The sequence below is a fragment of the Daucus carota genome, chromosome 7 (assembly GCF_001625215.2).
Source record: "Daucus carota subsp. sativus chromosome 7, DH1 v3.0, whole genome shotgun sequence".
Taxonomy (NCBI): Eukaryota; Viridiplantae; Streptophyta; class Magnoliopsida; order Apiales; family Apiaceae; genus Daucus; species Daucus carota.
The window spans coordinates 23,918,945-23,942,787 of record NC_030387.2 but is presented as its reverse complement, the minus strand read 5'-3'; the positions used below and the strand labels follow the sequence as shown (position 1 = coordinate 23,942,787).

Below are 23,843 nucleotides of genomic sequence, written 5' to 3'. Positions count from 1 at the left end.
GATAGGGATACTTGCCTTTGACATAAACAGGTGACACACAGTCACCTACTCGAGATTCCTAGATTGGCCTCAATCGCTAATTCTGAAATGACTAATCTATTGGACTATCTTACGGCACAATATCGCCTTATCAAAATATTTCTGATTTGCCTTGCCACGCTATTTGTTTGCTTCTGACAATCGTTGATGCACGCGACTCGAGAGACTATATATCAAAGCAGTATAATATTTCAGTTGAGAGCAATCCAGAAAGTCATCAATTCGCAGAATCAAAATTATATTACTACCCTTCGTCATATAAATATATTTTATACAATTAATATATACACATAGTATTGCAATTAGTCACATCAGCACATAAAAGAGAATTTGCATGCTTTAATATTTAAATATATAAATAGTCAAATAAATCTTTTATATAATCTTATATCTGATTATATACAAACAATCAATTACGGTAGTAATATCCCCTGGATATAAATCCAACTCCAATTTATCACAACAGAAATCAAGTCATCCGAATTACAAGTCCAATTGTAATTCAATCACATCTCAAATCAGCTCGAAATCTCATCAAACTAAATTAATAAAATACTATAATTTTGGACAGCATACATTAATTTTAAATTTGAGCAAGCCACAAATTAATAACAGAACAATCCCTGTCCAAATAATATAATTACTCCTCAAAATGTAAGCTTATATAGCTTAGTCCGACAATTGAGAATCAATAGTAATTTCCGGAATTTTAATAAAACTCATAGCAATCGTCACAAGATTCTAATAACATAAAGTCCAGAAATTTGATTACAATGATCATGTATTATTTTAATAATAATAATACAATTTGTAATTCCAATCACATTCCACTGTTCGAATATTTGAATCTATATTGTAGATATAAGGTCCTTGAACATTGCATATACTCGAATTCAACTTATTATAAGGCACGAAGCATTTATCCAACACAATCCCAAATTTAGATAAAATTATACTCCAGACAATTCAAACTCAACCAGCTACCTTTATTCACAAATAATCGGAATAAAAATAGAATTCAAGATAATCAATTATTGATTATTAACGTTATTAGAATTATTAATTATCATTATTATTATCAAAGAATTGATAATTATAATAATAACAATATCAATAATAACAATTACATAATCCATAATTAACTAGTATTCATTCCATTTTTATCTTCTGAAATTGCTCTGCAACCATTCTCCACCCCTACCAGAATACATGTCTATCAACCACACCAATTCTCCTGCCTCATCCCTCAATCAGCACCCTCTTATTGCCCTCAACCACAAATCCCCACAACCATCGGACTATAGTTATCACTCAGCCAGCAGCCCAAAAACCGGCACCAGGGGCATCCATTATACTCTCCCCTGCATTCCATTACTCACTTATCTTTTTCCTTTATAGGAATATCCCCCCTGCTCATCAATCTCAGCCCACCATCTTACCTGCAACAACTTCCTTTACTCAAATTTCAACCCAACTTGTTGTCACCCGGCACAGCAGCACCCTGACCCCTCACTGGCCGGTCCTGAAAATTTCCCCTTCGATGGATCATAAGCTCACAACATTCATCAGACTCAACGCTGATTCAACAAGTTATTCCTACACATTTCAAAACTCACAGCCTCAATCTCTGCCGAGTTAAACACCCCAACAACATATACAAATACATACACCTCTTAGCAAAGCCACCTCTGATCTTCATCCTCTCCGGTGATCTCGCCACCACAACTGCGGCTGAGCTGCTAGCACCGCCGTTTAATAGTCAGCTGCACAAACAACCACACTGGCCAGACCTCCGTCAGGACACCACCACTGCCAACCTCTCATTTCCCCCTCCTTTTCTCTCTCTTTCAGCCTTTCTTTCTCTCTCTATCCTTCTTCTGCAACTCTCCCCTGTCCCAACCCTTCAAACCCCTGTTTCACAATCTCCTCCCTCAGCCTGAACACCGCGCCACCGCGCCGCCGCCGTCAAACCCTTGGCACCGCCATCATCAGCCACCCATCCACCGCTGTTTCTCCTCTTCTCGACCCACTCTCTGCAGTTTCTCCACTCACCTGCTATATCTTTTTCGCGGCAGAGCCGCCTTCAACTCGGTCTCTCTCCTACCCTTCTTCGTCGGCCAGCGACGTCAAACCGCCGCCCGAACCACTCCGGCGGAAACCCTGTCGCCGCGATTCCTCCGACAGCCGCCAAAACAATCCACAACACACAGAGATATGTATACACACAGTTAAACACACAATCGACTCACTCACCTGATTAGAGCTTGAATCCAATTGAAGGAATGAAATCCAAAACCCTAATTTAGCCGCCTCTACCCCAAAACTGTTTACACGCTGCTGTATAACTGATCAGTATACATTAAAAAGATTTTTAGAAAACTATTTATATTTACTAAAACTCATACCCCCAATTTAAATTAAGAGCTATTTCAACAATTTGGAGGTCCAAAAATATCACCCAAATATAAAAATAAAACTTCCTGTAAATTCTAGTAATCCCGAATACACAATATTTGCAAAAATAATATTTTTAAAATCTTTCTCTATTTTTGCAATTAAAGCTCAAAAATCATTTTTAAATTACAACAATTAAAATAATCATTTGCACACTTTTCAAATATTTTTGAATCCGACAGAAATACAAAAAATACCAAATTTTGAATATTTGGTAATTTAAATCAGATAAAATCTTTTGGGCTCAAATAAAACAAAGTTTAGATTTTTAAAACTGAGAAACAATTGTGATTTATCAAAAACAATAAAATAACTGAAGTTCTAATTTAAACACTCACACAAAATGAAATATCAAAACTGCACATTTAATACGTAACATAATTAAATCAAATACTCACATAGTTGCACCAACTCCCAAAATTGTTTTTGAAAATCCAAAACTTGGAATAAAATATAAAATATTATTCCTGCTCATTAAAAATTTAATAACAAATTAATAATTAATAATAGAATTTTCCTAGTCGTCACAAACTTCCCCCCTTATCAGGATTCCGTCCTCGGAATCCGCGAAGAAAGAACAAGAGCATACGTTTTCTTATAAGTCGCATCGTGATCTGCTTTTGTATACGAAATCTTGAAGTGTACGGGTAGTATTAGCTCGTTTGAACTTGACTGGCATACCCTCATAATTGATTGACAAATAAGAATCGTCGAATCTTAAAATAAATCAGATTTAAGATATCAAAGCAAATGCCATAGGTACGAATTTCGAAAGCAAACTGATATGAAATAAAGAAATGCTGAGAGATCAATATGATCTAGAGAACTATGTTGCGTATCTAATCGAAGATACTACTAAAGGTAATTAGCCTTCTTGTAATGCACAACACACAAGTGATGGCGTCCCATCAAACTTCTATCACACAGACAGAGAGTCCTTGTGTCCCCTATAAGTAGGGTTGTTCATCTCAGTTAGAGTTGAAAATATGAGAAAATTTCAAAATCGACCAACAATGATTGAGTTTTGAGAAATGAATCTTTGTTATGAACCTTAGGTTTAAAATTGGATAGATTCAAAAGATAAAAATTTCGACAAAAAGGATTATACAAAGTAATGCAATAGGCATTAGCATCCTTATAATTTCTGGAGAGAGAAATATACTTTTAGAGAGAAGTATATTCTTTAATGAATATACTCTTAGAAAGGAATATATATTCTTCATGAATGTCTCTATAAAAGAGATGTTAAAACAGTTCACTGACTGTGAAAATACTCAATGGAATCAATAATGAGGAAGGTATTGCCAAGACTATCACAGATGTCTTCTCGATCGATTCTTCTCATGATTCGTTTTGATTCTATGATCAATATTATCGTTAACACGTATTCGCCTTCGTAAATCTCATCACCAACATCCACGTTAGGTAGAAGTCTTGTCGAGCTTGGTACTATCAGAAGTCATATCCAGCTTTATACAATCAGCATTGTAGAGCGTTGACGTTCTAACCTACTCATAATACTATATCGAGTAGTCTAACACTATTTCTATATAATTCTCAAATCAAGAACTATACACCTGGCTTCTCACATTGATCCACCGATCTCATACTCCTTCTATCATTCTATAAAAATAATGGATTAACTTCTACCCAATATTCTAGAAGTGGTAAAGATAGTAAGGAACATTCCAGACCAGCTAGACAGGTTTATCCACGAGTCTAGCTGACAATGGTTACTCAGAAGTCAACTTCAAGCTCAAAAAGGTCAGAACTAAAGGTATTCTATCATGTTTCTCCAGAGATCCAAACTCACTAGTTCTCAAACTGGAAGCTAGGATATCTCAAATGATTGCTCAGAATCAATACTCATCTACCTCAGTTCCATCAACAAAGACTATACCAAATAGTCTTGACTTACCTCTATATGAGGTTCCAAGAAACACTCTCTCTAATCACAATCTACATTATGATTTCAATAACTTATAACCTATAGCTCTGATACCAACTGTGACAGCCCCAAAATCCGGAGATCTGGATTTGGTGCCACTAAAATAAAATCATTTAAAAACTTGTATTTGCGGAAAAAGGTAAAGCAGATATATAAAATATCTGGACATTTTAAAAGAGATTAAAATCAAAATCACTTTGACCCCCTAAAAACAGGATCGCTAATAGGTTACAGCATTGAAATCAGAAACCAAAACCTTAAATCTCATCACAGCTTAAACGACATTATCAGCTAAACTTCGATAAGAAGAATAACTGATAACCAATAAATAAATCTATTTACAACAGAATTGAAATAAATCAATTCTAACCATAGCCATTCTCACAAACATCTCCCTGGCATCTCGCCTAGCATTATTCTTACGCGCAGCTCAACAATCGAATCTTCTTAATCCCTAGCTGAAAGGGTTAGAAACAATAGCAAGAGTGAGCAAAAATGCTCAGCAAGATAATAGGAAAGGCAAGAGCCACAAGATATAAATTCTTTTGAATTAAATCAGAGTATTTGAAATAGAGCAAACTTTTGAAGTAAATCATAACATTTGTAACTCAAAAGTTTATCAAACATATAAATCAATATGCTTGAAAATTCACAAGATATATTTGACAGTAAACATAAGCTATCATAAGCTTAAACAATAAATGACCAGTTTTTGGATTGGAATCCTCAACTGACGGTGCACTAACACAGCTGATCAGGACATCCTGTGATAGCACCGAATCATGCTTCGTAGAAGTAGATCCAAACAATAGGTACCGAATAGAAGGCAACACATTGGCCTTTGTCAAATCTGGCATTATATATATATATTTCATATAATACCTAGCCCTTCGCTGGACCGCCGCCACGGCCTCTTACGCATTCATCCAATCAAAACAAAATAATTTTGCTGGCCTCTCTGGCTGGACTAATCACTAGCCCCTTACGCCATACAATCATCTTTTTCAAAACCTTTCTGAAAACTCTTTCATTTTCAGTTTTAAAATACTGTCAAAATCAATTTCATTAAAGTCTGAGTATAGTTTTAAAATCCACCTCAATGCGGCTCAAAGGAATTAAAACAACTATTTTCGCTATTTAAAATTTCAGGGTTTATGTCTGGGACAGAAGACCAGGCATATATTGTAGTATCGAAATATGACTGCTATGGAGTCATTAATAGTTTTCAAACTGGAAAAGGACTCAGACAATAATTTCCAGAAAACTGATTAAAATAATCAGAATACTTTTCAAAGAAAGTTGTCACTGTTCATATAATAGTAAAAAGTATCGAACTAAAGATATTCGATATTTTAAATCACAAGACAAGATTGAAGCATTAGTACTTTTAAATATCAGAAACATGCTTGCAGGAAGTACAAGTCATAATTGCAAACTTGCTTTATGAAAAGAGGAATTGAAATAGTTGCTCTTTAAATAAAAGAGAAGAATAGGAATACTTGCAGTAAATACAAGTTAGAGAATAGAATTACTTGCATAAGGGTTTAAAGAAAATATCACTTGAACAATAAGTGAAGATAGGGATACTTGCCTTTGACATAAACAGGTGACACACAGTCACCTACTCGAGATTCCTAGATTGGCCTCAATCGCTAATTCTGAAATGACTAATCTATTGGACTATCTTACGGCACAATATCGCCTTATCAAAATATTTCTGATTTGCCTTGCCACGCTATTTGTTTGCTTCTGACAATCGTTGATGCACGCGACTCGAGAGACTATATATCAAAGCAGTATAATATTTCAGTTGAGAGCAATCCAGAAAGTCATCAATTCGCAGAATCAAAATTATATTACTACCCTTCGTCATATAAATATATTTTATACAATTAATATATACACATAGTATTGCAATTAGTCACATCAGCACATAAAAGAGAATTTGCATGCTTTAATATTTAAATATATAAATAGTCAAATAAATCTTTTATATAATCTTATATCTGATTATATACAAACAATCAATTACAGTAGTAATATCCTCTGGATATAAATCCAACTCCAATTTATCACAACAGAAATCAAGTCATCCGAATTACAAGTCCAATTGTAATTCAATCACATCTCAAATCAACTCGAAATCTCATCAAACTAAATTAATAAAATACTATAATTTTGGACAGCATACATTTTAAATTTGAGCAAGCCACAAATTAATAACAGAACAATCCCTGTCCAAATAATATAATTACTCCTCAAAATGTAAGCTTATATAGCTTAGTCCGACAATTGAGAATCAATAGTAATTTCCGGAATTTTAATAAAACTCATAGCAATCGTCACAAGATTCTAATAACATAAAGTCCAGAAATTTGATTACAATGATCATGTATTCTTTTAATAATAATAATACAATTTGTAATTCCAATCACATTCCATTGTTCGAATATTTGAATCTATATTGTAGATATAAGGTCCTTGAACATTGCATATACTCGAATTCAACTTATTATAAGGCACGAAGCATTTATCCAACACAATCCCAAATTTAGATAAAATTATACTCCAGACAATTCAAACTCAACCAGCTACCTTTATTCACAAATAATCGGAATAAAAATAGAATTCAAGATAATCAATTATTGATTATTAACGTTATTAGAATTATTAATTATCATTATTATTATCAAAGAATTGATAATAATAATAATAACAATATCAATAATAACAATTACATAATCCATAATTAACTAGTATTCATTCCATTTTTATCTTCTGAAATTGCTCTGCAACCATTCTCCACCCCTACCAGAATACATGTCTATCAACCACACCAATTCTCCTGCCTCATCCCTCAATCAGCACCCTCTTATTGCCCTCAACCACAAATCCCCACAACCATCGGACTATAGTTATCACTCAGCCAGCAGCCCAAAAACCGGCACCAGGGGCATCCATTATACTCTCCCCTGCATTCCATTACTCACTTATCTTTTTCCTTTATAGGAATATCCCCCCTGATCATCAATCTCAGCCCACCATCTTACCTGCAACAACTTCCTTTACTCAAATTTCAGCCCAACTTGTTGTCACCCGGCACAGCAGCACCCTGACCCCTCACTGGCCGGTCCTGAAAATTTCCCCTTCGATTGATCATAAGCTCACAACATTCACCAGACTCAACGCTGATTCAACAAGTTATTCCTACACATTTCAAAACTCACAGCCTCAATCTCTGCCGAGTTAAACACCCCAACAACATATACAAATACATACACCTCTTAGCAAAGCCACCTCTGATCTTCATCCTCTCCGGTGATCTCGCCACCACAACTGCGGCTGAGCTGCTAGCACCGCCGTTTAATAGTCAGCTGCACAAACAACCACACTGGCCAGACCTCCGTCAGGACACCACCACTGCCAACCTCTCCTTTCCCCCTCCTTTTCTCTCTCTCTCAGCCTTTCTTTCTCTCTCTATCCTTCTTCTGCAACTCTCCCCTGTCCCAACCCTTCAAACCCCTGTTTCACAATCTCCTCCCTCAGCCTGAACACCGCGCCACCACGCCGCCGCCGTCAAACCCTTGGCACCGCCATCATCAGCCACCCATCCACCGCTGTTTCTCCTCTTCTCGACCCACTCTCTGCAGTTTCTCCACTCACCTGCTATATCTTTTTCGCGGCAGAGCCGCCTTCAACTCGGTCTCTCTCCTACCCTTCTTCGTCAGCCAGCGACGTCAAACCGCCGCCCGAACCACTCCGGCGGAAACCCTGTCGCCGCGATTCCTCCGACAGCCGCCAAAACAATCCACAAGACACAGAGATATGTATACACACAGTTAAACACACAATTGATTCACTCACCTGATTAGAGCTTGAATCCAATTGAAGGAATGAAATCCAAGACCCTAATTTAGCCGCCTCTACCCCAAAACTGTTTACACGCTGCTGTATAACTGATCAGTATACATTAAAAAGATTTTTAGAAAACTATTTATATTTACTAAAACTCATACCCTCAATTTAAATTAAGAGCTATTTCAACAATTTGGAGGTCCAAAAATATCACCCAAATATAAAAATAAAACTTCCTGTAAATTCTAGTAATCCCGAATACACAATATTTGCAAAAATAATATTTTTAAAATCTTTCTCTATTTTTGCAATTAAAGCTCAAAAATCATTTTTAAATTACAACAATTAAAATAATCATTTGCACACTTTTCAAATATTTTTGAATCCGACAGAAATACAAAAAATACCAAATTTTGAATATTTGGTAATTTAAATCAGATAAAATCTTTTGGGCTCAAATAAAACAAAGTTTAGATTTTTAAAACTGAGAAACAATTGTGATTTATCAAAAACAATAAAATAACTGAAGTTCTAATTTAAACACTCACACAAAATGAACTATCAAAACTGCACATTTAATACGTAACATAATTAAATCAAATACTCACATAGTTGCACCAACTCCCAAAATTGTTTTTGAAAATCCAAAACTTGGAATAAAATATAAAATATTATTCCTGCTCATTAAAAATTTAATAACAAATTAATAATTAATAATAGAATTTTCCTAGTCGTCACACACCATCCACTACAATTCCTGATTTATCTCAAGCTCTGATGGTGCATCCCCTTCAAGCTGTTCCAATCTCTGATGCTACAGCATCCTCTACTTCATCTGAAGTAGATGAGGAAATAATATGCAAGGAACAAGCTGAAGCTGAGACAACAGTGTCTGATTCTCAAATTCCAATATCTGATCATGGACCCTCCACTCCAATTCCTTACTCTCCATTGAAGTTTCCTGAGGGTGCCATTATTCATGATACAGCTCCAGAAAACTACAAGTCAGATGCTGTAGTTGAAGAATCTGACAATGTAGCTTTGGAAGCACTGCAGTCTCTTGCAAAGGCTAGTGAAGAGCCTAGCAAATCAAAATCTGAAGTTCAAGAAAAATCTGTTCCAGATCCTGTTGAGAATGTTGAAGATCCTGCATCTGATGATGATGAGGATGATGAAAGTTCAGATGATGAAAATGAGGATGAAGTCCCTTTGTTTCATCAACAACAAAAGTGGGAGTCTACCAGCCAATATAATGCCAGGCTGCAAACTCTGAACACAAACTCTGAGCCACTTCCCAGGGATCTTCAGGTTGATCCACCAAATGAAGTATGGGATAAACTCTGGCTGAGCCACCAGCATTCTCTGGAGCCAGCAAAAGCTGAAGATTTCCTATCTATGGCAGAGAATAAAATCACAAACTCTGATGTCATGTCAAGTCTCAAAGCTACAGTTCTTTATCTGAAGACATTTCATCCTGCTCATGCTCAGACATCTAAGTCTATAGATGGACTTAGAACAGAGGTAGCCAACTTCAAAGAAACTCAGAATATGGACAAGAAAAGGCATTTGCTACCTCTAAAGGAAGACATGAAGAAGCTGGTGTCTACCAATCAATCTCTGGAACAGAGGATGTCTACCATTGAGTCTACTCAATCCACAATGTCCAAACAGCTTGAAGCCATCCAATCTTCACTTTCTCTGATAACTTCAATACTGATTCCTGATGAGGATGATGTCAAAAAGGGGGAGAGAGTAGCTAATGTCAAATGCAAGACTACTTCTCAAACTCTGAAGAGAAAGAAAAATGATAATGATGATGATGTGGATGACTTTACAAAGAACAAAAGATTTCAAGCTGCAACTGGTGGAAGAGTTTTAAACTCTGAAAGTTCAAAGTCTAAGCAAAGCTCAAAGTCTGCTCCAGTTCCAACACATAATGTCACATCTGGATCAAAGCAAAGACCAGTGACTGGATCAGATAAACCAATGACTGATGAAGAACTTGCTAGACTGATATTTGAACAAGAAAATCCAGAAGCCAAATTGGATTTGGAGTTGATTGCTGCAGAGGAAGCAGAACTGAAGAAAGAACATGTTGAAGCTATAACCTCAGGCAAAATTCAGAAACCTGCAAAATCAACTGCCAGACCAAAGGAGAAAGGGATACTGATCAAGGAAGCTACTGTTGCTGATCAGAGTTTACCAGTCAAAAAGATATACTCTGAAGATGAGTATACATCCAAGGGAAAAAGCAAAGTAGATGAACACCTAGAAAAAAGGTTGACTCAGAAGAGGCCTACAACCTCTGACAAAAATCAAGTTGTAAAGGGAAAGAAATCAGAAGCTGCAATCTCTGACAAAGCTCATGTTGCAGAATCACAACAAGAAAAATTAACCTCTGACACAGCTCAAGTTAATAAGGAAACAAAGAAAGACACAACCTCTGACAAGGCTCAAGCTGTGTTCAAACCAACAACAACTCCATTACCAGGATTTGCAAAGCCAAGTCGGATGACTGAGATAAATTTTGAAAAGGGCTCAATTCAACCAATCTCTCATCGAAAAGCAGGAAGAGATAAAGGAGGACTGGGATCTAAATATGAAAAATTTGATCAGAGTATAGGATCGATGTCAACAGACCCCTCATCTCTCTGTGCTCCCAAGACTGGAGCATTGCAAGAAAGAATGGACAAACTTGATTCAGTCCAATTGGTGAAGAATGACAGAGGTGATAACATTCTTATCTACTTCATGTCTGATGGAACAGTGTTTAGAGTAATTGAAGCTGATCTCTATGCTAAACACTGGGAGGAATTGAGATATGTCTCACACATATTTCAAGTGAAGAACAAGTCATGTCAACACATCTCTAATCTGCTCAAAGATCAAATCAGAAGAAAGATGGGTATTACAGGAAACAAGAATGCTGGACCTTTTATTCCTAAATACTTCAATCATCAAGGACAGCTGGTTGAGATGAAGAAGAATTCAGCAAAAATAGAAACAATAGCTGGAATCAGTACTCTTGCATTCAATGAAGAGTCTGATAAAGCTTACAATATCAGGCTGGATAGAGACATGAGAAGAAACAAGATCTATGATCTCAGAGCTGCAATTTACCAAACTGGAGTTTCAGATCCAGAACTAAGGGAGATCAAGAGACAGATGATCACAGCACTTGCAGAAGCTGAAAGAGAACTCCTCAGAGAATATCTAAAGACAGCTCATGGTGTCTATGAAGCTAAGGAGTAAAGTATCGGTAAGTTTTAAAAGTTTTCTGTTATGTAGCTAAACTCTGTTGCATTTGACTTATTTGTTTTGACATCATCAATTATCTGTTAACTTGCACATAAAATATTTATGCACAAGTTGGGGGAGATTGTTAGATATAATTGATGATTACTAATGTTCTTAAAGTTTGTTTTAGAACAGGAGTGATCAGAGTTTAAGCTTGAAGCTGATCAGAGTTTGGTAAAGTCTGACCAGAGTTTGATAAAGTCTGATCAGAGTTTACATAGTCAAGACTCGTCAGAGTTTACACGTGGAAAGAGCTCAGAAGCGGATATACTTCAAGGAAGGATAGAAGCGGAGGAGTGATTTGCTGACTATGGAAACTAAACAGAAAACAGTAGCAATCTTTGATTGATAGAATACATAGCTGATTTATAGGATATCAAATCAGAGATTGATTTTTTGACTGTGTCTATATAAACACAGATTAGGGTTACTCTAGATGAGTTAAGTTATCGAGTACATTGTTAAGAACTCTAGCAGCTCTTAGTGATAATATATAAATCACTGAGAGAGTTTTTGTAACCATTCAAGCTTAGTGAATAAGAGTTTACTGCTTTCAATCTCTTATATTGTCATTCTGCTTTATTGATTGTGTTCACTATATTAACTTATATAGTGAGTTCATAGGACCTAACATAGAGTTTCAGATTTTAATCTTTCATTCTCTAAAGTCTGATCTCTAAAGCTGATATGCAAAGTTTTAAGGAACAATCTTAACTCAGTTATATCTTCAGTATCAAAGGCAAGAGTAGAATGAGGTACCTTAGCAGTAGATTCAGAGTTGTTGTCAGTGTTTGCCATCAGAGCATAATTGACTTCTTCCTCTGAATCAGATGTATCTGTCCAGTTTCCTTTCTTGGTGATAAAGGTTTTTTCCTTTTCTTTCTTGGCTTTCTTGCATTCAGATGCAAAGTGACCCTTTTCACCACAGTTGAAACAGGTATACTTGTCAGCTTTTCCAGCTTTTCCTTCCTTGCCCTCATTCTTCCTGAAGTTCTTCTTATCATAAACTCTGTCAGAGTTTCTGTCTTTCCTTGAGAAACTTTTGCCTTTGTTGAACTTTTTGTAAGCCAACTTCTTGAAGCTTTTCACCATCAATGCTGCTAACTGCATCATCTCATCATCACTGTCTTCAGAGTCTGAGGGAACATCAGAGTTTGAGTCATCAGAGTTTGATGACTCAATGTCAGACTTTGTGACATGAGCTTTTCCTTTGCACTTAGCAGCATCCTCTTGAACTTTTAGAGCAACAGACTTTGATTTGCCTCCATGACGTTTGCTCCTCTGCTCCATCTTAGGTTCATGAGTCTTCAGTCTTCCAAAAACATCATCAAGAGACATTTCTCCAAGATCAAGATTGTCTCTTATTGTAGTGACTTTCAAATCCCATTTTTCAGGAAGAGCCAGAAGGAATTTGAGGTTTGAGTCTTCAAGATCATATTCCTTGTTCACCAGAGATAAGTCATTCAACAGTTTGACCAATCTGTCGTACAGATCTGTCAAGGACTCACCAGATTTTGAGTCAAAGTGCTCATACTCCTGTGTAAGGATGGTTTTTCTGTTCTTCTTGATGGCTTGAGTTCCCTGACATCTGGTTTCCAGAGCATCCCAGATTTGTTTAGCAGTTTTGCACCCAATCACCCTATTAGACATTGCATTATCAAGGGCACTGTGCAGAAGGTGTTTCACCTTTGAGTCTTTACCAATTGACAAGATGTCCTCAGGGGTATAATCTTTCTTGTCTTTTGGAACCATCTTCTGAGGTTCATCTCCAAGCCCAACAGAGAGCTTGGTGGGCATATGTGGTCCATCATAGATCCTGTCAAGGTATTCTGGATCGACAGAGTCTAGAAATATAATCATTCTCTCTTTCCAGACTGGATATTCAGATGCCTTAAGGACTGGAACTCTAAAAGACGAAGCTTGTGATTTTTCAGACTTGATTGTGATTAAGATCTCACTGTAGTTATCTTAACAGAGCTGGCTCTGATACCACTTGTTAGGTCCTTTAAACTTACTATATTAGTTTATATAATGAACACAATCAATCACACAGAATGACAATATAAGAGATTGAAAGCAGTAAACTCTTATTCACAAAGCTTAATCGGTTACAAAAACTCTCTCAGTGATTTATATATTATCACTAAGAGCTGCTAGGGTTCTGTAAAATATACTCGATAACTCAACTCGTATAGAGTAACCCTAATCTGTGTCTATATATACACAGTTACAAAATCAATCTCTGATTTGATATCCTATAAATCAGCTATGTATTCTATCAATCAAAGATTGCTACTGTTTTCTGTTTGGTTTCCATAGTCAGCAAATCACTCCTCCGCTTCTATCCTTCCTCGAAGTATATCTGCTTCTGAGCTCTTTCCACGTGTAAAATCTGACGAGTCTTGACTATGTAAACTCTGATCAGACTTTAGCAAACTCTGATCAGTTCCCAGCTTAAACTCTGATCACTCCTGTTCTTAAACAAACTTTCAGAACATTAGTAATCATCAATTATATCTAACAAAACCTTTTGTGAATAATGTACAATGTAATATAATCCCTTTAACCTTATATTATAGATCAGACTCAAGGCATGTATTGTGTCATCCTCTTCATCATCTAATCCGAATTTCCTTCATCAATGAGTAGACTATTAAACAAATCAATATTTGAGCACGGCCATGCATTTTATAGTCTCACTCAATCAAGAGGCCAATAATATCACTCCTAAAATAGGAGGGTTAAATCCTTTCTAGATCATTCATATTTCTCATACGATTCATAATATACCCAATGTACATTTCATCATCACCCGGTCAAAGGTAACTTTTAGTGCAACCAAAGTATATTAATTCTCATATAGAAATATAATGATATCAAGTCAGAGGATCATTACATCATTATCACAGTGAGAATTTCCAATGACACTTATTAACATGTAAAATCTCACGGTGGGTCATTCCAGTGCCATGTGTCGATACATGCACTTATGTTCTTGACTTTAGCATCATTATACCTATGATCAATGAGATGTGATCATCAGTCAACAAACTAACTAGTCTTAATGCATCATTATTGTCCCTTAACAATGATACTCGACTAGGGACATTTAGGAATATTGATATTATTCTCATAATCTCATTTCTAAGTCACGTACTTAGAGATATAGAATTACATATAATATTCCAAGGACATTTATTATGCTTTCAATTTATTACGCAGTAAATAAAGACATAATAAATATTTATTCAATAATCAATATAACATAATCCATAAATGTCTACAATAGAACACAATAGCATTGTCTCTAGGACACCAATACTAACAATATTAAACTCAATTTGATTTGTCACCAACTGAAACATCACTTTAAGATCCACAAAATCAAAGTAATGAGCATTCTTAGGCTTAGGCAGCAGATTAGACCTCACAATAATAGCAACTTGTTGGTAAAGAGGGGTAAAATGATGAGACTCTATAGCACAATTTTCCTCACATAATCCTATAGGCACATCAGCATCACAGAAATGGCCAACAAACAACTCAAACTCCTTTTTATCAAAGACAAATTTCTCATAGATATTAATGCAAGGTTGATGAGGAACATGTTCTCCTAGTTTAAGGCATCTATTCAAGGTATTCACATCAACAAGCATATTCTTATTATGCACCACAGTACTAATCTTAAGCACATCATCCAAACCCTTCTGAACTATCATATTAGCATAAAACTCACCAATGAGATGCACAAAGTAGTTCTGACCCCTATAAAACACCATATTTTCCCACTTAGCAGCCAAGAACAGATTATGAACTACATCATTTTGTGGAACACAAATCATCATGCCAGGTTGCAAGTTAAGCAGCATATTATCAAGTTTTCCTAAGTTGGACAAGTCAACTAAGATGCTCTTAGGTGCAGTGACAGTAGGCTTAGCATATGGAGTGTTGATCTGCCTAGGAACATGAGTGCTTTGTGAAGGTGTGTGGTGATTTGGTTGTTTAGAGTTGTGAGAAGAGGGGTTTTGATGCATATATTTTTGCTTTTTGTAAAAGGATTTGTGCTTGTAAGTTTGAAAGTCAGTAGGATGGTTTTCATTTTGATACTTCCTCTCCATAGTGTGCAGGAGAGGAAGGGTTTGAAGAGGTTTAGAAGAGGGGTTGGAATGCAGTTTTTGAAACTCCATGCAGAAAACTTTTTGTTTTTGAAAAGGTGGTGTGATTTTGAAATCATGCAAATGGTTCTATTTATAGATAAAAATCTGTGCACATGTATAAGCAAATATGTATGCAAGTATGCAGTGTGTGTGTGTGATCATACATGCATTTAGTGAGTTTTGGAAGTGTTATGCAGCCATATATCACATAAACCAGTTCAAGCACACAGTCATTTAATGTTCTGTCATGAGGCAAGTAGTAAACTACAACTCAGCTAAGTGTTTAAGCATGTATATTGTGAAGGTAGTGCAGATAACAGTGTATACATACAAAAATACCTTGAGTATAAGGAGTTAATGCACTGACAATTAACACAGAGTAATCAGATGTGAGGGAGTAGAAGTTCAGCATGCTTGTATGAGTTTTCAAATCAATTTATTTAAGCCAAGCTCATTTAGATGATGAAATTTATCAGAATAGGCAAGCAATAAGCATATCTATGTATGACAGACTTTTCAGATATCCAGTCATCCAATTAATGTGAGCAGCCAATTTCATATATCACAGATAAGGTTCCAAGCATCATTTAATAGCAAGTAAGCATGTATACCTCACTTAGTCAGACAATAAGCATAAACATATATATAAAGTTATGCAGATAACATGTCACAAACTGCAAGAACAGATTCCTAATTGTCTAAATTTCTAATCCTAAACACTAGTGGCCGGTTACACCAGTGATCCAAATACTCAGGGGCTCATAGGACCCCCAAGCCAGGTCTTAATGCACGGGCAAGTGTGTGTGTGTCCTAGTTTTAATTTATCTTAAATCTTAAATGTTTTTCACTATAACATGGTAATTCATATGCATACATACCTCAGACAGTTGAAAGTAGGCATTTTTAACCAGATAAAATACAAGTTATATGCACACATAACATCAGTGCACCACATCACCACTTAATATCACACACTTACTTAAAACAGGACACCTCATGAGAGACAGTTTCTAAATAAACCAGCAGATGACACATCATTAGTTAAGCACATGGTTAATTAAACAAAAGTAGACACATCATCAACCTGTATCACAGACTTCAGTTAATATTTTATAACACAAGTCAAGTGTAGGCATGCACTCAGGGGACAAACTCAGAAAAGATCACATGATGAGTCAGAAGAACAGAAGTCATATTAATATTATAATCAAACAATCAGACTAGAAAGTCAATTTGAACTCAACTTTTGCAACTTGAGTTTTACAACTTAACATACAACAAGGTTATATATAAGCAAGTGCATCAATTATCAGTTATGAACAGTAGAATCGAATCCATATATATCATGAATCAAGCATTTATCAAAAACAAAGTCAACAAGTCAAACTGATAAAACAAGTATGAATATTTTATTGTTGAAATCAAGTTAATTTTGACCATAGAACTCAAATAACACATAAAAGGTACAGATAAATCAATTTCATGAATACATTCGAACCAATTTACATCACAAAATTCAAATTATCCAATTTTCATGCTTCAAACACATCGAATTCAAAAATCTTAAATATATCAGCAACAAAAATCTAATAATCCAAATTCAAAAATGCAACAAACTGCCACCAATTCATCCAAACAGTCCAAACCAACAATCAATCCAACGACCACCAAAATGCCAACAAGCTTCCAACACATCCCAAACTCCTCAATACAAAAGCAGAGCATATAAATCTAGAGTTTTTCGAAATTACCTAGCCCCAAGGCATCGAAGCCACTTGGGGACTTACCTCTCCAGCTATATACATATAGTATACTACGGAACGCTTTACAGTCTCTTAATTCCAGCTGAGCTCCACTTTTTCTTCAGCTTCTTCTTCGATATTCCATGCCACCTGCAAAAACACTCGACAAGCGGTGTAAGTGAGAATCAAACCACAAATAAATTAGGGTTTCGTTCATACTTGAGCTCGAGGCCTCAAATCACTCGAGTCATACCTGAATAGCGTCGATTAGCCATCAAATTAGATAGATTTTAGAAATAAACCTCTAGGACTGAAATCGCCGCCAAGAACCCTAGTTCGATTTGGGATCCAAATCGAATCAAATCGCTCCAAATCTGCATGAAAATGTTAGATAATCCATCAATTCGATCTAGTACACTTCGATTTGAGCTAGGGTTTTGAAAGCTTTAAGAACCCTAATTAGGGCTTTTCGGAAAATAGCTCAAAAACGACGTGCATTTCATCTAAATCGATGTTACAATGTCGATTCCAAGTCGTATCACAACACCAATTAATTTGATGTGTGATTCTTGACTGAAATCGAAGCTTGATTTACCAAACCCGAAACGAACTGCTGTTTTTGCTCAGAATCAACGAGAAAAACTATCAAGTGTAGCATTTTAAGAAAGAAACTAGCGATTCCGGTGAAAAGTTTGAAAGAAATCGGCCGGAGAAAGCTAGGGTTTTCAGAGAAAACAAGAGAGACGAGAGGGTTCGAGAGAAACAGCTGCGGCTGTGAAGAGAGAAGAATGAGTATAATAATATTTTTGTTGAATTTATATATTAATCATACTGAACGGCTGAGATTAAAACTTGGTTTGATCAAACGGTCTAGAGTTTAGGGTTTCGATCGGGTTGGTTTGGATCCACGGGTTATGACCCGAAAAATAGGATTTTAAAACCAAAAATCAGTTTTTGATTTTCTGTTTTGTAAAATAATTATTCTAATAACCGAAAAATAATTGAAAACAAATTAAACAAAATTACCCAAAATTTTGAAAAAAAATTTAAAATACGATTTGGATAATTCTGAATATTTAAAAATATTTGACATATAATAAAGGTAATTGAAATGATATTTGGAATCTGTTACAATTTTGTCCAAAAATGAATATTTTAATATAATAGCTTAGTTGGACAATTTTGTAAAATGGGATAATTCCAAATTAATTTTCCAAATAATATGGAATAATTTAATACAATATTTCCCATTATTTAGATAATTTCTTTGAATAATATTATGGGATCAATATTTGAATAATTATTGTAATTCATTTTGGCATAATAATTTATGAATGACTCTCGTATTTAGAAATTTCACAAATATTTCTGATAGCTCATCAATACTTGCTTGTACAATAAATATAATAATCAATTATGAACTCCAAAATTTTGACACAGAAAAATCCGATCAATAAATTTCTTTATTGACAAATCTGAAATTTTAGAGTATACTTGAGAGAACCGAATTAAAAATGAAATTTAAAGTACATGAAATAACTACAATAATGAGTAGCACTCATTTATTATTTTATAATGAGTATGCCAAAATATTATTTAGCCGGTTCCAACATTCCTAAATTCAATCGTAATTTGGCAAATCTTTCGGAACTTAACGGCTTAGTGAAAATGTCAGCGATATTGAACTCAGTTTCAATATGAGTCATTTTTATGTTGCCTTTATTGACATGATCACGTAAAAAATGATGTCGTATATCTATGTGTTTGGATCGTGAATGCAACACGGGATTTTTACTTAAATCAATAGCGCTCGTGTTGTCACATAATATTGATATGACATCAAATTTAATATTATAGTCTGCCAATGTTTGTTTCATCCATAAAATTTGAGCACAACATTTAGCAGCAGCTATATATTCAGCTTCAGTGGTTGAAATAGATACGGAATTTTGTTTCTTTGAAAACCACGAAACTAGGCATCCACCGAGAAATTGACACGTACCACTAGTGCTTTTTCTGTCTACTAAATGTCCGGCATAATCAGAATCAGAATAGCATACTAGATTAAAAGGTACGCCTTTTGGATACCAAAGGCCTAGATCAACAGTGCCCTTTAAATATCTTAAAATTCTTTTTACAGCGGATAAATGTGATTCCTTAGGGGCCACTTGGAATCTTGCACATTTGCAAACACTATATTGAATATCGGGTCGGCTAGCGGTAATGTATAATAAGCTTCCAATCATCTCACGATATTTCTTAGTGTCAACGGGTATCCCTTTTGGATCTTCCGTTAATTTATCCGAGAGTGACATGGGAGTTGAAATGAAGTTAGAATACTTCCTGTCAAATTTATTCTACGAACTAGTGGACATTAAAACAAACCATATTAATTATATAACGACTTAAAAATTGTTATATTAATTAATTTAAATCTGATTATCAAGTAAAACTCCAATCAGATTATTCCGCCGCGATTATTTTGTGACGATTGTATTCAACCCCCCCTCCTCTACAATCGTATCTGGACCTAACAATTGGCATCAGAGCAGTTGATAACATTTTCCGTATCAGATCCTATACACACTCTGTAACGTCCAAATATTTTTTATTCGAATTAATTTTATTCCAAAAATTAATTTTGATTTAAAATATTTTTCTTTCAAAAATCCAAATCTCATCCAAACACTATTCACTTTAAATCCTTAAACATGAGTACACAAAAGATCAGTAGCATTAAAATCCCACCGTTCAGCAAGGAACACTTTGGCCTATGGAAGAGGCATATGTTATTATTCCTCCGCACCGCCAACAGAAAATACTAATAATGCTTATAGAGTTTTTGTAATTGATACTCTGTCAGTGAAAGTTAGTGTCAATGTTACATTTGATGACACTAAACTCCTAAGTTTACAATCTGCTGATCTATCTGAATCTCTGAAGTTTGACAACTATCCAGATTCTGATTCAGATGATGATGTGCCACCTGAGGTTGCAACAGGTGATGACAACAATGATAATGATCCAGGCAATGGTGGAGGAAATGGCAATAATGCTGGAGATTCTACTGATGCTAGTGGTGGATCATCAAGTTAACCTGGCAACAACTCAGGGGGAGCTGGTGAATCAACTAGTCATACACATCAGCTTACTGACAATACAGCTGAATCATCAAGGACACAACTTCCAAGGGAAAGGATTTGGAGCAAAGATCATCCCTTTGATCTTATTATTGGTGATCCTGATGCTGGTGTAAGGACTAGAAGTGCTACGACAAATGAATGTCTATTCTCTGGTTTTTTATCTCAATTAGAACCAAAGAAAGTGGATGAAGCACTTGCTGATCCTGATTGGGTTCTTGCCATGCAAGAAGAACTCAATCAATTTGAGAGACAAGAAGTCTGGGCCCTTGTTCCAAGACCAAAGGGAAAGTCTACAATTGGAACTAGATGGGTCTTCCGTAACAAATTAGATGGTGATGGCATTGTTGTAAGAAACAAAGCCAGACTGGTTGATAAGTGGTATTTATACACACTTATAGGCCTTCATTTCCACTTACATTGGTTGGTTGTACTTAAGTGTTTAGTGTCTTTTGATGTGTTTTTAGTGTTTTTCTGTGCAGGTCACGAGTTGAGGTGATGAAGCGAGTTTCTATCATTTTAGGTTGTTTTTGGTGCATTATTTGCAAGAATAGAGAATTGTGGATTCATCACGACTTGGGATTTTGTGGGTACATCTTCTACAAACCCTCACGAGAACACACTCGTCCACTAGAGCTATCTAGGGGTTTAAAGGGCTTGTTGCATATGCTAAATGCAACCGTGATCACCTACGGAAGTGGTACTAGAGCGAGGAAGGGCATGCACGCGAGAACGAGCTAAAAACGAAGAAACAGGCTGCTAGTGGCAGACAGTAGCGCGCCCGCGCTAGTTCTTAGCGCGCCCGCGCTACATTAAAGCCAGCTAGCGTGCCTGCGCTTGTTTAGCGCAGCCGCGCCCAGCAGAAGTGTTCCGGGCCGATTTTTGGAGCTTTTCTGAGGGATTTTAGCAGCGTTCGAGGCCCGGTTCACTTGGTCAAGGTATTTATTTTCTCATGTGTAAAACCCTAGCCTGGAAGAAGAAGAAGAAGTAGTAGATAGAGAACAATATTATAGTTTTAGTTATCTCGTGTAATCAAGCACATTATCAGTTTTGTAGTGGATCGTTCTTCGCGAGGAAGTGACAGTTTCGAGCGAGATCGTGAACATCAATTCTGTAACGTTGTGTTCTTTATTATTAATTCTAGCATCTATATTCCGTTTAAGTCTCGTATTGTATTTATCATGTTTTCATTAGAACCCATGATGTCGATTAGTTCGATTATGAACTAACCGCCTTCATGGGATTCTAATGGATTTATCGATGTAGTCTAGTAACGAGATTGTTTGATTGATTATGTGACGTACGTTGATTTCTTTGCATGCGCCGTGCTTATTCTTCTTAGGAGCGTAGCTAACTTCTAAGTTGTTTGTTAATTCTTTCTGAAGCGAGAGTGGATGATTGAATTTAGAACTATGCCATGTAAACATAGGATTATGTGAATGAAGCATAATTTGTGGTAGACTTGAACTATTTTTATCACCCTGTGTAATCACGAGAGACGACCTGTTATTAAACCTCTCTGCTTACACTACCGCTATAGAGATATAGGGTCTGAGCTTTGTTGGTGTCCATGAGATTTCTGTCTTAATTGTGGATTTTGATTGGTAAGATATGTGTGCAACGAGAGTTGGCATGTATTACTTTCGTGTTGTCTGATTAGGATCAACAGTCGCATGTTAATCAGTAATTTCAATTCTAGATGAATTCGATAATGAAGTTAGAATTCTATGTGTTTTCCTATTCTGATTTTGATTAGTAAATTTAGTTAGTAGTATAAAAGAACCCATTCTTGTTAATTGTCTTAGCAGTGAAAATTACTCATACATTGTTGCATAGGTGCGTATTCTTTAATTCACCAGTCTCTGTGGGATCGAACTTAATATATTACTTGTGATCACGTGCACTTGCGTGTAGATTTTTGCGAACAAGTTTTTGGCGCCGCTGCCGGGGACTCGGTGTTAATTAATTAGTTTATGTACTTGTCATCAGTGTGCATTAAAATTCACTGACTAGGATTCTATTCTTTTCTCACTTTTCTTCTTTTCTTTGCTTCAGGTACTTGGGTCGCGTTTATGCTAACACGTTCTAAAGCTCGTAAGGAAGCAATTGATTCATCTTCTTCTTCTGATTCTGAAACAATGACAGAACCTGATGCACAACCAGACAGTAAGGCATTGAAAGATTTCTCTATGCCAAAGATCGATGATATCCAGTCAAGCATTGTCAGGCCTGCAATCGCAGCCAATGCCTTTGAAATCAAACCAGGAACTATTCAAATGGTCCAGAACTCGGTACAGTTTGGGGGTTCTCCTACTGAAGACCCTAATATGCATATACGTAATTTTATAGAGATCTGTGACACTTTCAAATTTAATGGAGTTTCTGATGATGCTGTGAAGCTAAGGCTTTTTCCATTTTCACTGAGAGATAAGGCTAAGGGATGGTTGCATTCTTTACCATCTGGTTCTATTACTACATGGGAAGATCTAGCTCAGAAATTTCTCACTAAATTCTTCCCCATGGCAAAGACTGCTGCACTACGAAATGCTCTATCTCAATTCTCTCAACAATCAGGAGAAACATTCTGTGAAGCCTGGGAGCGATATAAGGAGATGCTAAGGAAGTGTCCCCATCATGGCATGCCGGATTGGATGCAAATAAACTGTTTCTATAATGGTCTTGGACCTCAATCCAGACCTATGCTTGATGCTGCTTCTGGAGGTGCGCTATGGGCTAAAAGTTATGAAGAAGCTTATGATCTTATTGAAATGATGGCTGCTAATGAATATCAGAACCCTACTCAAAGACTTACTCAAGGGAAGGTAGCCGGAGTTCTTGATCTTGACACGTCTACAGCTATTGCTGCTCAACTTAAGGCTCTCACGATGAAAGTCGATTCTCTGGCTAACCAAGGAATTCAACAGCCAATCTCAATTTGCGAATTATGTGCTGGTACTCACTCTACTGATCAGTGTGCCATTTCTAGTGAATCAGCACAATTTGTGAGCAACTTTCAGAGAGGTCAACAGCCTGCTCCAGCTACTTACCATCCTAACAACCGAAATCATCCGAATTTCAGCTGGAGTAATAATTAGGGTTATAATCAGCCTCAACAAGGATTTCAACAGGGACCTAAACAGTATAATCAGGCTGGAACTTCACAACAGTATACACCTAAACAGTCATATCACCCTCCGGGATTTCAGAATCA

At 36.1% G+C, this 23,843-nt stretch overlaps 1 non-coding gene across 1 annotated transcript; it reads right to left on the bottom strand.

Annotated features, from left to right (window-relative positions):
• Window positions 1–23,166: 23,166 nt before the first annotated feature.
• LOC135148091 (small nucleolar RNA R71) lies at window positions 23,167–23,273 on the bottom strand. Its single transcript, XR_010285986.1, has one exon. It is a non-coding gene; the product is annotated as a small nucleolar RNA R71 (small nucleolar RNA).
• Between the last annotated feature and the right edge of the window lie 570 nt (window positions 23,274–23,843).